This window comes from Fukomys damarensis, unplaced genomic scaffold, assembly GCF_012274545.1.
Source record: "Fukomys damarensis isolate Sample0158 unplaced genomic scaffold, DMR_v1.0_HiC HiC_scaffold_19, whole genome shotgun sequence".
Lineage (NCBI taxonomy): Eukaryota > Metazoa > Chordata > Mammalia > Rodentia > Bathyergidae > Fukomys > Fukomys damarensis.
Genome location: NW_022900931.1, coordinates 36,725,601 through 36,739,691, shown reverse-complemented (window position 1 = coordinate 36,739,691; position 14,091 = coordinate 36,725,601). Strand labels below are relative to the sequence as shown.

The 14,091-nt window shown below is 41.9% G+C and overlaps 1 protein-coding gene across 1 annotated transcript in view; it reads right to left on the bottom strand.

The window, feature by feature from the left end:
* The window catches only part of Nrp1 (neuropilin 1), a 141,489-nt gene that overhangs the window by 50,743 nt on the left and 76,655 nt on the right, over positions 1–14,091 (bottom strand). The window lies entirely within an intron of this gene.

The following is a 14,091-nucleotide window of genomic DNA, read 5'->3' as shown; positions in this document are numbered from 1 at the left end:
AGACTACAAGTAGAAAGTGCCACCCCCGACACCAGCGAGGTATTAGGAGACGCAGAAGAAGGGACATTACTTGTAGAAGGTGATAGAAAGGGCTTTGTGGACGAAAGGCGATTCCAACCATTCGAACTGCCCTTCATAGGATGGGTAAGGCTTTGTCTCAGCAAGCGGCCAGGGCCGATAAGCTAAATAAAGGCAGGAAATGGGAGAAAAATCCCACCTTATTCCCTACACCAGAAAGCATTGGATGCATTGAGCATTTTCTTTCCAGCTCATATTTATTGGCAAATTCTTTTAGAGAGCAAGGGTAAGTGTCCTTTCCTCCCCTGACCTCTCCACACATCCACACACACACAAACACACACACAGGTCCTCCTCGGGGTGGGCCTTCCTGTGGTCTGAGGGCTTGGCCTTGAGCTGTCTGGCTGGTGACACTGGCACTGAAATCTTCATTGTAATTAGACTTTCAGCTCGGGATCCTGCCCAGCGCTGCTGAGGTAATTCTGGAAGAATGTGTGTTGGTGCTGCCTCTCGGGATCCAGGCATTCCTAGGAACTAAACTAACTGCAGCTCATAAGTCAGAGAGACTTTTCTCCAGCTTGGTGGTACATTCGCAGACTGACCTACATTTATGACAGTGTTGGAAAGGAAATATTTCAATGAAACAGCATACAAACAGTGTGAGGTTTTCCTAGGGGATTTCTCTGCCGTCAGATCACACAATTGGCACCTCAAATATTGAAGGAGAAGTCAGTGAGTTGGGAATATGAGCTTATGGCGATGGGTACCTGTGCTCTAATTCCCCTCCCACTGAGGAGGAAGTGGACTGATGCCATAATTCATCTATAACACAAATAAGGGTGTAGGTGAAAGGGAGAGAAGGTTACAGGATTCTTGACCTCTGGTCAGCGAGGGAAAAGTCAAACAGACAATAAATCCCATGTAAGGTAAGCAGAGTGCATTAAAGCTACCCATTGCATTCTGGGTCTATCTGGAGAATTTGAGTGCTGTGGCCATCATGTGGTGGCCAAGAGAACAGAGGCCCCTGAAGTGTCTCTGTTGCTTCAGCATGAAAGAGAGACCTGGAGAATATTAAGCCTACTAATTAGGCCCAGTTCAAGCTTTAGTTTTTCTTCTCTCTCCAGTACAAAGCCAATACTTGGTCCATTTAGTTACTTCTTACAGTTATTATAAAGACCACAATGATGCATATATACATATATAATCATTAATGTGAGACCTAATATATTTTTCCCTTTGTGGTTTGGGTCAAGGGTATGTGTGTGTGTGTGTGTGTGTGTGTGTGTGTGTGTGTGTGTGTCTGTGTATGTAGCTTTGCCTGCAGTACCCAGATTATAATTCCTTTGAAGGAAGGACAATCTTCTGCACTATCTCCGCCTATCCCTAATCCTTAGCAGATGCACCATAAAAGTCTGTTGAACTTAATTTCAGTGCTAAGTTCCAGTATTGTTGGCAAGCTCTGAAACTCCTTTCCTCCAAACAAAAGCCAACCACCTGACATTAAAGTCAGTATTGAAGTGTTCATGCAACTAACTTGTGCTCTTAACTGAGGAATGCTTTTCTTTTTGCCCTGGTATTTCTTTTTGCAAATATTATAACTAGTCATAAAATTCCCAGTCCTCTTGAAAAGTCCACTTCTTAAAACTAGAGTCTCATTGAATATCCTTGTCTAGGCTCACCCTGTGTGAAGCATTCATTTTAATTTATCTCTCCGGTGACTGCTCACTAATTTAATGTCTCTTTTCCCGGAAGTTACTCCAAAGGGCAGCCATATTTAAATACTTTTCTTACTACATCTATTAATAGCCTTAAAGACTTCAACTTTTTTACCTTCTTATTTTAGAGCTAAGTTGGCTGCAAGCATGACGTCTAGAGGATGTTTATTCATCAGATGTTTGTGTATTTGGGATCTTAGACTTCTTTTACACCTTTCTTGTCTTTTTGCAAAAGTGAACATCAAAATCTCACTGCATCACTATGGATAATGCACTCGTGAGTCCTCATGGATATGTCCCCAACAGTTTCATCTATTCACACATTTTTTTTTTGCCTATTGGAATTATAGGTTCTTGTGGCTAGCAAATGAGTGATGATATGGGGCCTTCTGAGATCTTTGTATTTCATTATCTCTTGACCCTGAGAAGCAGCCACACACACAAGACTCCAGGTAGAAGCTCCAGGCAGGGCTCCACAATGAGGGGAAGCAGTATGGCACCTTTCCAAAACACAACTGTGGTCACTCTGATTGTGGTCTTTCCAGGCTCTAGGCAATTTAAAGAGATTTTCAAACCTCAGAGACCAAGAAAATATTAAAAAGCAGGAAAAGTATTTTTCTGTGCCAAAAGCTGTTCTTCCACTATACCTAAAAGTTTTAGTTGCACTACTGTGGTGACTCTTAAATAAACACACTTTTGTACTCAGTATCTGTCTATTCCAGCACAAACAAATGACTTGTTGATTATTAGTTTTGCAGTAAGTCATGCCTTTAATTTCTCTCCCTTCTCCTGAAAACTTGGTTTGAAAAATAAACACAAGGGTGAGTTTCTGGAAACTAAAGACTTACAGATGGGGGCAATGGTCTAAATCATCCAATTGGCCTATAAATGTTGTCAGCATCCCTTTACATGGCTTTTCCATGCATTTCTCAGTGACCAAGGTGGGCCTCTCCGGGTAATAAGAGTTTCATGTGCTGATGGCAAATCTGGAATGCAGGTGTCCACAAAAACTCCTCTCCTTGGCATTAAAAATCCTGCATGGAGCTGATGGGATTACATAGATTAAAGTGGGCCATCTGCCTAAGGTTATAAAGAACAGGACCACAGAAACAAGAAAGAACAGAAAGCACAGGCTGCAGAGGTACAGCCAGCTTGTCAGGAACTGTGTGTAAACAGTTAGTGTCTGAAGAATGCCACTCATTCCTGGGAACAGAAAAAACGAAGTTCACGATTTAGTATTTGGTCAACTGCGTGTTCCCTGTTGGATGCTTTACCATGCATCCAAGAACTTGTACACTGATTCTTTGTCTAAAAAATAATTTCTAAAAAGGATAAGGAAAGACTTGGAAAAATGCATTTTCAAAGAATTACTCTGTTAAATAATCATTTGAAATTAGAATTCACAACTGAGTGTCTATGGTTTTGAATGGAGCAAGCACTAGCCAGGGACATGAGAAAGAAACAGTTCAGGTGGGATCTCCTGGTTGGAGGTGCAAAGTGAAAACAAGGAGGGAAGAGGTGTTCTGCCACGAGCTGTGGCTGAATAGCTCTAACCAGAAATCGGGGGTGAAGTGTGGCATCACTGTGTATTCCAAAGGCAATGTTGCTCCTCTGCCTTCCAACTGTGACCAGTGGACAGAACGGCACATTGTTTTCAAGTTCTGAGAAAAAAATTCTCTTACCAATTTCCTGCATATCAGCCCGGGTCACATAATGGGAAGAAGGAATCTGTGCGACAATTTGCAAACCACCGGGCACCAACATAGATGGTCCACCAGACACATCATGTTATCCCTCTCCTGGGACTGCATGGCGTCCTGACAGGACAGGAACGGCCACTTGCATTCCACCATAGAACTGTTCTTAACACACACATCTATTTCAATAACGTGCTTGGCAGTGGCAAAAGATGAACAGCCTCTTGGTGGATGTGGCCATGCTGTTCTCTGCAACTGCGATCAGGTGAGGTTGGACAGCAGACTCCTTGGGAGGAAAAACAGAGCTGAGGCACATGTGGGGAAATGTTGAGAAAAGCACCCTTTCCACACAACCAAGCCAGTTATGGATTAAAGCATGCTTGGTTTTAACAAAGCTGCCAGGATTTCAGAAGGGATGCCACAAACTGCTTCTTAATCTGTTTGAATTACTTTGGATAAAAAGATTTTAGTTGAGATGAATCTTATATGAGAAATGTAAATATTCGAACTGCAGATATTTTAAAGAAAGATAAGTAGATCAACAGATGTTTTTATAAACTCATCCGGAAAGCAGCAATGTTCCCCCGCTAAGAGTACTGGATTCTTACATGACAGAAATCGATAATTAGAGGGCTGGGGATTTAGCTCAGTGGTTCCACCACCTGCCTTGCAAGCATAAGGTCCCAAGTTTGATGCCTGGTACCAAAAAAGAAGGAAAGAAAGGAAGGAGGAGGAGGAGGAGGAGGAGAAGAAGAAGTAGATAATTAGAGCTGAGTTCCTATTATACAGATGGGAGCCCAAAATCCTTCTTTTTCTGCCTCCTTTTCATTGTTGCCCAACTTCCTAGATGACACAGGGATCTCCAGACGGAGGACATATAAGATGTTTCCCGTGTCTGTCTCCAAAAACAGGATTTCTCTACATGTTAGTAACTGATTTTATCACAAATATATTAAATAAACGCAAGTATTGGTGACTTTTTTAGATGGTAAATAATTGTGAAGTAAATGAGTTCTTTCATTTGGGTAGTGGTGCTTTCTAAATAAATAATAGCATCCTTATAAACACATACAATATTTGGAAACATCTGTGAAGGCAGAAGGAATTATATTATGCACGTGCTATAAAATGTTGCTGATTGAGAGAAGCATGACTAATCTGGATTTTAAAAATCTGTTTGAATACCCAGTCAAATTTGGTATGCTATATCCTCATGTTAAAATTAGGAACTTAAAAACAGTTATTTTCTTTTCTCACCATAAGTTCCAGGCGCCTCCAGAAATAGAACTTTTTTCATCAATATTTCGCATTTTATATGCTTTTTTTTCCTAACTTCTTTTCATTATCAGGACTATGTCCCACTAGAAATTTGATCTTTCATTTCCAGATCTTCAAACTTAAGTCTCTGTCAAACTTCCTGCCCCTGTAGGCCCGAGCCTTTATAGCTGCCCTGGACTTGGTCTTTCTCTGACTTCCAAGGTGGGACCTACTTGCAGCAATGTTAGCCCCAAGGAAACACACCAAGCCAGAAGCGTGAGACAACTGTAATGATGTTCTGCAGACAGCTGGCTCCCTGCCAGTGCTTTTCCTCCTTCATTATTCTGGGTCATCTTCTGGCTTATAAAATGCTCAGAACTGAAGGTGATATTTGTCTTTTTAAGGAAGGAAGAAAAATACTGGGTATTGGCAGGACTTTAAGGCATGAACCCCCTGGCATGTTGTGCAAGCCCCTGCCTTCCACAGTCCCTCCGAAGACTGAAGAGACAGGAAAGATGAACTGTCTGGGTTTCTTCCTCTCTCCCCTAGGCTGCACTTTCCTGGAAGTCAGCAAAAAAAAAAAAAACCACAGAAAACAGTCCCCACTGGTGAAGTTTTGATGTGGAAGCCTCCAATAAGCTTCCTGTGAAGCCAACCCAAACTATTATTTAATCTAAGGAAAAGCTTTTTAAAGGAAAAGAAATTGCTATGAGCTGCCTTGCATGATTATCAATAGCATTTAAAATGAACTCCAGCCATGCTCCATATATTTATATTTTCATCTTAGGAAAGCTCAGAGCACTGCCTGATAAGAGTACATTTATTTTTAATAGAATCAGGGAATCTTAAACGCTCGAAAGGACCCAAGAAGCTGGCTCATCCAATCGCCTACCCACTGAAGAATGTCATCTATAGCCCTCTCACGCTTGCAAAAAGAATAAAAGAACTTACTATTTGTTTTGATAAATTCATAAAATGCAGTTTAGAAGCTTAAAGCTTTAGAACTTTAAGAAAAAATAAAGCAGGTAGCATTGGGACCTCATTCTCCTGAAGGAAGGGCAAGAAGGACAGTGTCATCAGTGCATTCTTAGCCCCATGAGGCAGAGAGCTCAGAAAAAAGAATGCCCAGATCACTTGCACAAGTGCATATGTGATTATTCTGAGTCATAATATGTGCAATTAGTCTCAAGCGCTTACTCTGCTCAATACTTGGAAATGTAAAAGCATAATGCATTTTATTACTATTGGGATTCATAGAGCATTTTAAAATTTAATCTACTTTCCTCTCTTTATTTGAACCTACAATTGAATGAGATTAGACGGCTGAGGGAGGGGAGAGGAGAGTGGAAAAAGGAACTAGTCTGTTTGCCCTTGCCTCTGTGTGTGAGAGCATGGGTGCGTATCTCATTTCAGGTCTACATCCCAAACTGCCAGGCTGATATGGATGGAAATTGCTACTCTGACGTGAAGCTTACCAGTGGTGCCTTAAACGAGAACTACAGACAGACACGGAATCCCCATCTACACCTGAGCTCCGGAATTGCTGGGGTGCACACCTCTCTCACATCCCTGGAGAAAGTTGCCGGGGATGTGCCAGAAGTTTCAAATGGTGGGTCCTGCCCCTTCTGAAGAATACACACTTCTCCCTCTGGAGTTTCCCAACTACAATATGAAAGTTATTTAAAGCTCAGGAATGGTGTGTATATTACATGCTGTGTAAACGTGGCCATTGCTCCTAATGCACTCAGTAAAACGTACAATTATTACCACAGGGAACAGAAATCAACAAACCCCACCAAAGGAATTTCTTCAAACTGCTATCATAAAATCTGAGCACGTTATGGATTTCATTAACATTTTATTCCCTGAGGATTCCCAATTGTATAATAACAGAAGTTCTTTAAATTTTAAATACCACAGACAGGAACAGCCTCTCACCCAAAACAGATGTGAAACCATCCACCTTGCCTTCTTATTGGTCCACAGATATGAAACCAGCTGGTAATTGATAGCTCTTAATGTGTTGTTTAGGTTACAGAAATGGAAACCTAATATTATTTTTCCCACGAAAAGATACATTAATAAGGGATAGACAGGCTTTTCAGCCACAGTTCCTTACTCTTGATTACACTGGAAGTTAAACAAGCACAACAATAATGCTCTGATTTACAGACTGCATGAAAACTCAGATGGGTGAGCCAAGCTCTGACACACAAGATTCACACGTGGAGGAGCTAATTTTGGACTTAATTTGCCTAAATCTTGTAAATGATGGCTATGGTTTTATCCTTGAGTTTCCTTCCGTTAGTCCCATCCTTATCTCTGTGCATTTTGAGTCTGCTTGTGCAGTTGTCTGAAATAACATCTGTATTTCTTTAGCTAAAAACAATTCACTTTTAAAAGCTAAAAATAGTGAAGTGTAAGATAAATAAGCAGGGAGGCTTGTGATATGATTTTCCTGCACAAGGCAAACAAATGCATGTGTATTTTTGGACAACGAAAGCTCTACGGTTCTGTTCAAATAATAGCTCCAAGTGGTTGAAAAGCAACCAAACATAAACAAGGTGCCTTTTCATTCAAAAGACTGACCAGTTTGATTATTTTAAAATGACCAAAGGACTTATCTTCTACACCACCGATTTTCGACTGGGAGTGATTTTGCCCTGAGCAGTGGACATTATAAATATATTTTATTTATTTATTTATTTTGGGTTTTTGAGACAGGGTCTCACTATGTAGTTGAGACTAACCTGGAACTCACTATGTAGCCCAGGCTGGTCTCAAACTCACAGCGATCCTCCTGCCTCAGCCTCCCGAGTGCTGGGATTACAGGCGCACGCCACCATGACCGGCTGAAATTAGAAATATAAATCCAAAATCTGGAGGCCTTTTTGGTTGCCCTAACTAATTTGAGTTGGGATACATATCACTGGCTTCTATTGGGAAGAGGCTGGGAAGGCTGGTAAACACCTGCAGTGTCCAGGCCAAGGAAACACTCCCAACAGACTGCAGTGGTTCCCTGTAGGTTCAGCAGTGATGCTCCGAAGTAACAGATGTCTTCTACCAATTGGCAACTACGTTAAGAGAGGCTGGGATTTAAATCTCCTTACAGGTCTTCAAGAGGCTGAAAAGGTACCCACATTGGCTCTGTTAACAACGGAGTTAGAACAAAGCTATTAAAGAACCTAGTTCAGGTTTTGTCATTAATTTGCTACATGGTCTTGCAAATTGCTTAATCTTGGACTCTATGTAAACCAAGCAAGTTAGACAAAATGATGCTTACTTTCCTATTTAGAGACCTGAGATGCTCTGGGAGGAAAAAATATTTTCCAGGATATAATATACATGCTGGCTCTGGTTATTTTTTGTTGTTGTTTGTTTGTATTGGTAGCGGGGATCAAACTCTGGCCCTTGCACTTTCGAAGCAGGCAACAGAACCACTGAGCCAAATCCCTGGCTATAAATGCTGGTTCTAAATGCACCACTAGACACTGGTATAGAATAAAAAGAAACTAAAACTAAACAAAAAGGAATGTTCATGCTACACAGATAATCTATTTTTAAGTGTAATTCTATCTAAACAGTGGTGGTTCTTTTGATTCTGTCTTCAAATGTTATACATTTTCTCTATGGTAAGTTGACATGAAATACTAATTAGTAAAATCATTTAATTTTTGAAAACAAAATTAAATAGCCAACTTGACTAAAATGGCTAAAATCATCTTGGTAATTCTGATGTGGCAAAAGAAGTGGTTAAGAGTATCCTACTGATTACCTGTCATGGATGCTTCTCCCAAATCAAATGCTCCTTTACAAAAAGCCCCCCAAAAGCTCCACATTTAATCCTTCCCCATATATTTCTTTCCAATGGCTGTAATGTAAAAAGCCAGGGCCTCAGAGGAAGCCTTAGAAAAAAATGGCTCAGGGGCCGGGGATTTAGCTCAGCGGTTCGGTGGCCTGCCTTGCAAGACCTGAGTTCAATCCCCGGTACCAAAAAAAAAAAAAAAAGTAAAGAAAAAAAAGAAAAAAAATGGCTCAGGAGGTGGGCCCTTGTGGAACTCTGGTTTCTTGAGTGGGGACCCCGTCACAGGTGACAGGTCTGTGACATGCCAAGGGGGAAAGATGTAAAGCATTTACTTTATGAAGAAAACACAGAACCTATGAAGTCAACACTGAACCAGAGTAGACAACCAAAGGACTCACTTGGAAGTATTTTGTAAAGCAAATCATGTACCTTCCCAATGAATGTTTTTGCTAAAACAGCATGTTAGTATGTTAATATTAGTTGCAATAAACACACACATACATTATACACACACACACACACACACACACGTGCACACGCACACACCTGGGAATACACATTCAATTGAACAGCTGTATTTTCCCTAAATTTGCCAACACTGTATTTTACATCACTCCACATTCGCGTTAACTCAGGGAGCTATTTTTGTTAGTTCTCTAGTTACAAATTTATAAAGTATCATTTTATTGTAATTTCAGCAATTTACTAATGATCTGAATGAGTTAATGCACCCTCTAAAATGTCTGGTTTATAAACACGGAGTGTTTACAATCAGTATAACCTGGCTTTTTTATGTTCTGGATTAGTAAATTTAGCAGCTGGAACTGATTTTAAATACAGCATTTCAGAGTCTAAGCCTGCTAGAAATGAGCAGTTTTGTGAAAAAATCAAAACCTTTTTCACAGATGATATCTGCTCCACACTAAACAATTATATTAGAGAATGAAAGATTTATCTAGAAAGTATAGAAGGAAAGAAAATACTATACGAAGCTTGTTAAAGTAAATGACATTCTATAGCACTAAGATAAGCTGGTTTCTACTCCCATTTTAGCAAATATTTCAAAGATTTAGAAAAAGGTGTCAAGTAAAAAAATTTTAATCCAAAAAGCAACCACTCTTCCACCTAAAATATGATTAAAATGTATAACAATATTGTTATACGCTTTGAGTATTTCATTCCCTTTGGCATTAAAGGAGCTTGAGCCAGCCCCTTCTTACCCTTGAAATCAGGTCCATGCTTTAAATTTTGCTCTCTGATTTCAACAAATGCTCACGACGGTTCCAATCTTCTATCATTGCAGAACCACCTTGGCTGTTGCTGGTAGCAGCGACCCACAGCTCTGGATGTGGGGGCTGGGGAAACATACGGGAGCTCCTTGACCAAAGGACAGACCCTGGAGTCGAGGGTCTGGAGCCTATTTGAACGAGAGTCTCCTCTGTGATCCATGAGGCCACAAGCTTCTGCTAACTTTCACCATCTTTCTCCAAACAGAGTGGGAGAGTGTCTCTTCGGCACACCTCACATCACAACGGCAGACACTGAAGAACCCAAAGAGAATGGCAAAGAGCTCCACCCTGGCTCTGTGACAGATTCAACCTCAAAAAGGGACTGACCAGAGGGCTTCAGTCTGGACTTCTCCTTCAGGGCCATGGCCTTCCTCCGCAGGTACAAAGGAGGAAGTCCATGTTGGTGGTGTAAGAGTGAGCTCTCCCACAAGTTATGTCTTGTCTCTAAGTTGGCGCTTTGGTGAACTGTTTTAACCTCTGCATCTCCATGGTCTCCAAGGGCAGGAGCTTCTGGTTTACTTATCGTACCCCCATGTTAGACATCCTAAAGCCTACTTGGATTTGACCAGGCTCACATATCGAATCTCTACGGAAGGGTGAACAAGATGTGTGTGTTAGGTGTGTGACAGGTGTGTCTGGTTCCACCTCCCTCTCTAGTGCACTCAGGGCTTCTGTTACTGGTGTCTGCTTTCAAAGTTCCTTCAGGGAGAAAATGTGGACGATTTTAATATTATCTGAGAAATACACATTGGGTCAAAGGAAAACATGGCAGCAACTTTCCTCAGGCGATTAGCTCTAGTCCCTCGCATCTGGAACTTTCCTTCTTCTTAGTCCTCAGAATGAACATGTGTACCAGAAAATGCAAGGGAGAGAGAAGGCAGTTTGCTTCAGGGGTTGATGGTGCTTTCTTACAACTACAGGCTGTTTTCCGGGCGGGTTTCCTTCTTCTGTGTGAATAATCCATAATAGGGCTGATTTACCAAACCAAACAGGATGTGGTTGAGAAGTCAACAGCTCTCTGGCCCTCTGGAATAAGTGGGAGCATAAATAATCCAGTACCAGTTTTTTTTTCATTAAAAAAAAACAATGCCCTCAAATTTGGAGAAGAGTGGAGTTTCTGAAGCCACCGGACAGCATGGCAATCAAGTCACTGGTGCCTCTTATATTCTCCAGATCAACAGAGTTCATATCCCACCCAGGCATTGTGTCTCTTATCTTATTTTTTTCTGTCTCCTTGCATTTTAATCAGGGAAAAGTCACAGTTGTTTTGAGGAAAGCGCTCCCAAGAGCTTTAATTAAAGCTGGGAGGATAAATCTGTTTACAGTGTGGTGAACACTATCATTAATAAAACATTGGGATAATTAACGAATTAAATTCTTCTTTGTGTGTGAGTGGCTACATTTAGGATCTATGAGGACGTGTCTCCTGAACAGATACAGTATTTATGTACTTTATAAGAGGAGAAAAGAAAATTGGGGTCTGAATTTCACTGAGATTGGTAGCATCATAGCCTGCTTAAAAAAAATGGAATGGAGTTAAGGCTGCATTATCTTAATTTACAGGAAAAGAAACTCAGTTCCAATGAGTTTAATGCATGAGCTCTAACAATGTGCTTGTAAGAATTTTTATTGCACCACAGTTACACTGAGACTTTGCTCTGATTATTTAACTAGAAACAAAGGAAGAACAGATTAAATTATAATAAGGTAAGCAGCTCAAGAACATAGAATACAGAATAGAATACGCTGCGAAAAATGAGCAAATTTCAGTGTGACTAACTCTGTTCATTGACGATTGTGAGTCTGGGCTGCTTGGGGATATTGAGTGGTCCTACTGGGCAGGATGTGGCTGTGTGCAAACCTTCAGATTGGGACTTCCCTTTTTGTTTCTTCTAACCAAAGGGCTTCTTGACTTGTTTTTAAGTTTCCTGGCGGATAGCAGTTCTCACAGGAAGGGCCAATGTGGACGTTTGAATCCACGACTAATGATGCATTGTTTTTTTATGTCACTCAGTAATTTCCTAGGAAAAACAATGGGAACCCAAGGCTGTTCCTGTCTTGAAAGAAAGTCAACTTCCAAAGTTGCCTTATTAATTTAGCACATGTAGGTATTTGTCCTCGTCGTTGCTACAGCAACATGTTTTGTGGGGTAGATTTCAGGCAGAATGGGAAAAAGCCAAAGAAGAAAACAAATGTCATCTGCATACTTAGGTGCATAAAAATAGAAGTGTGTGTGTGCTGACATTCCTGTGATTAGAGGTTTGTGCCTCGTGCCCTCCGACTGGATTAGGCTGCACTTGTTGGTTAATTTATAAAACATCTATTCAGTGAAAACAACCAGCCAACCACTTCCGAGGAGCTGCAGAAAAGCTGGAAACACGAGAAATGACTCCTAATTAGGTGACAGGTGGGTGATAACAGTTCCCACCCTGTACAGACAGGGCAAGCATGTCGATGAGCCCCCGAGCTCTGAGGGGAAGAAAAAGGTAATCTTACATCAAGGTGAACAGAAACCAAGCTTTGGTGACAGCGACCTTTCAGAGCATCGAGGAGCAAGATCCCTGCATCCAGATTTAGGGACATTCAGCCCCACCCCATCTCAGAGTGAACCTCCTGGGCTCCATCTCACCAGGGAAAGTGGAGTATGTCCAAGTAGGAAGTGTAGGTGTACAAATATGTAGTTATTGGGCAAGATTGGATCGTTAGTTGCTCACACCTGTCCTGGAGGGAGGGGCCTGGTGCTTCTAAGCTAGATCGGAACTTGTAAGTGTGACAATGACACTGTGCACCGGAAGGCAATGAAGCGGGTCTCGGATTCCAGCAGACCTTGTTTCAAAGTCTGGTTTCAAAATCTTGATCAAGCAATTAGAAATTTCCCTGCAACTCAGTGTCTGCATTTTTAAAGTGGAGATCATCACACCTCCTTCACAGGATTGTGGTGAGGGTTCAATAAAAAAAGTGCCACGTATGTAGTTCAGACTGAGCTATCTACCGTGCACTGCATAAGTGGATTGCGGTCCATGAACGGTACAATCATCACTCATGGGGCTCACCAAGGAGAGTGGGTTCTCTTAGGACAGCTGTCCTGGCGTCCAGTGTGGCTGGGTGGTCTGCTGAGGCACTGAAGTTTGGGTGAGTGGCCCTCCACCCCAAGCGTGGTTATCCACCCGCTTCCTCCTATGCCTTGGTGCAGCCTCTTTTCTGAGAATGCCCCTTCCTCTGTGCGGGTCCTGGTGTGACCCATGGGGAGCCGACCTGGGGTTGGCCCAGTGATGGAGCAGCAACTGGATTACCTCACTCCTCCTGACCACGCTATCCCCTTGACAGAAAGGGGTGGATGATTTGAGATGCTTTTCCTTCAGTAATCTCAAATTGCATATAACCCTGAAGAACGATGTAAAATCCTCTCCTGTTGACAAATGCTTTGCGGGAGCCCATTTAGTCTCCATGTTCCTGTGGACACAGAATTGCCTCGTGTAGAAGAATTGCTATCGCTGCAATTTCAGAACTCTTGCAAGACCACCGGCCCTGCGTTATTGAGCACTCTCTGCATCACCAAGTAGAGGGACTGCATTACCATGCAAACACGCTTAGCACTGCGAGACGTAAGCTTTCCTCTCGAGGCACATCTGTCAATCATACTGGACTGCTTCCTGGTCCAGGGATGTGGAAAAACAAGTTACCAAGAGCTATTTTGACAAAGGCAAATTCATTTCACTGCTGGCTTAATCTAGAGCTAGATCCAGTAATCCCGGGGTAGAAGTCTCATCTTTTCTCGCCCTCTCCACATTTCTCACTGTTATCATTTAGAGGTGAGCGTGAGTTCAGTCTCCTGTAATAGGCTATTTCACTTTAAGTGTATGTTAAACTAATATTGATCTTTCCAAAGTAAAACAAAATCTGGTATTTGTGCTCAAACCACTGAGGCAGCAATAGATGTGGGAAGGAGAGGATAAATCATCTTGGTTTCTTTTCTTGCTTAGAAACTCTCCCCAGGAATTAGTCATTTTCATATGTCTGCCAAGAGATGTAGGACAGATTGTGCCCATTCTCCTGCAAAGGAGACCTGGGTCCTCCAGTGGATACCTGCCGTGTCACCATCAGATTCAGACACAGACTCTTCATTTGACAACAGACGAGAAACTCAGGAGTGTGTGCATCAAGCCTTGGGCATGAGCGTCCAGACATGAAAGAAGGTGGGCAGGGATGGGCTTTGGGAATGGTGCTGGGGCAAGAGGGTACGTCAGACTGCTAGGAAGTTGTGGGAGACAGTGTAGAGGCCATGGAGGAACAGGAGAGGTAATACGGGA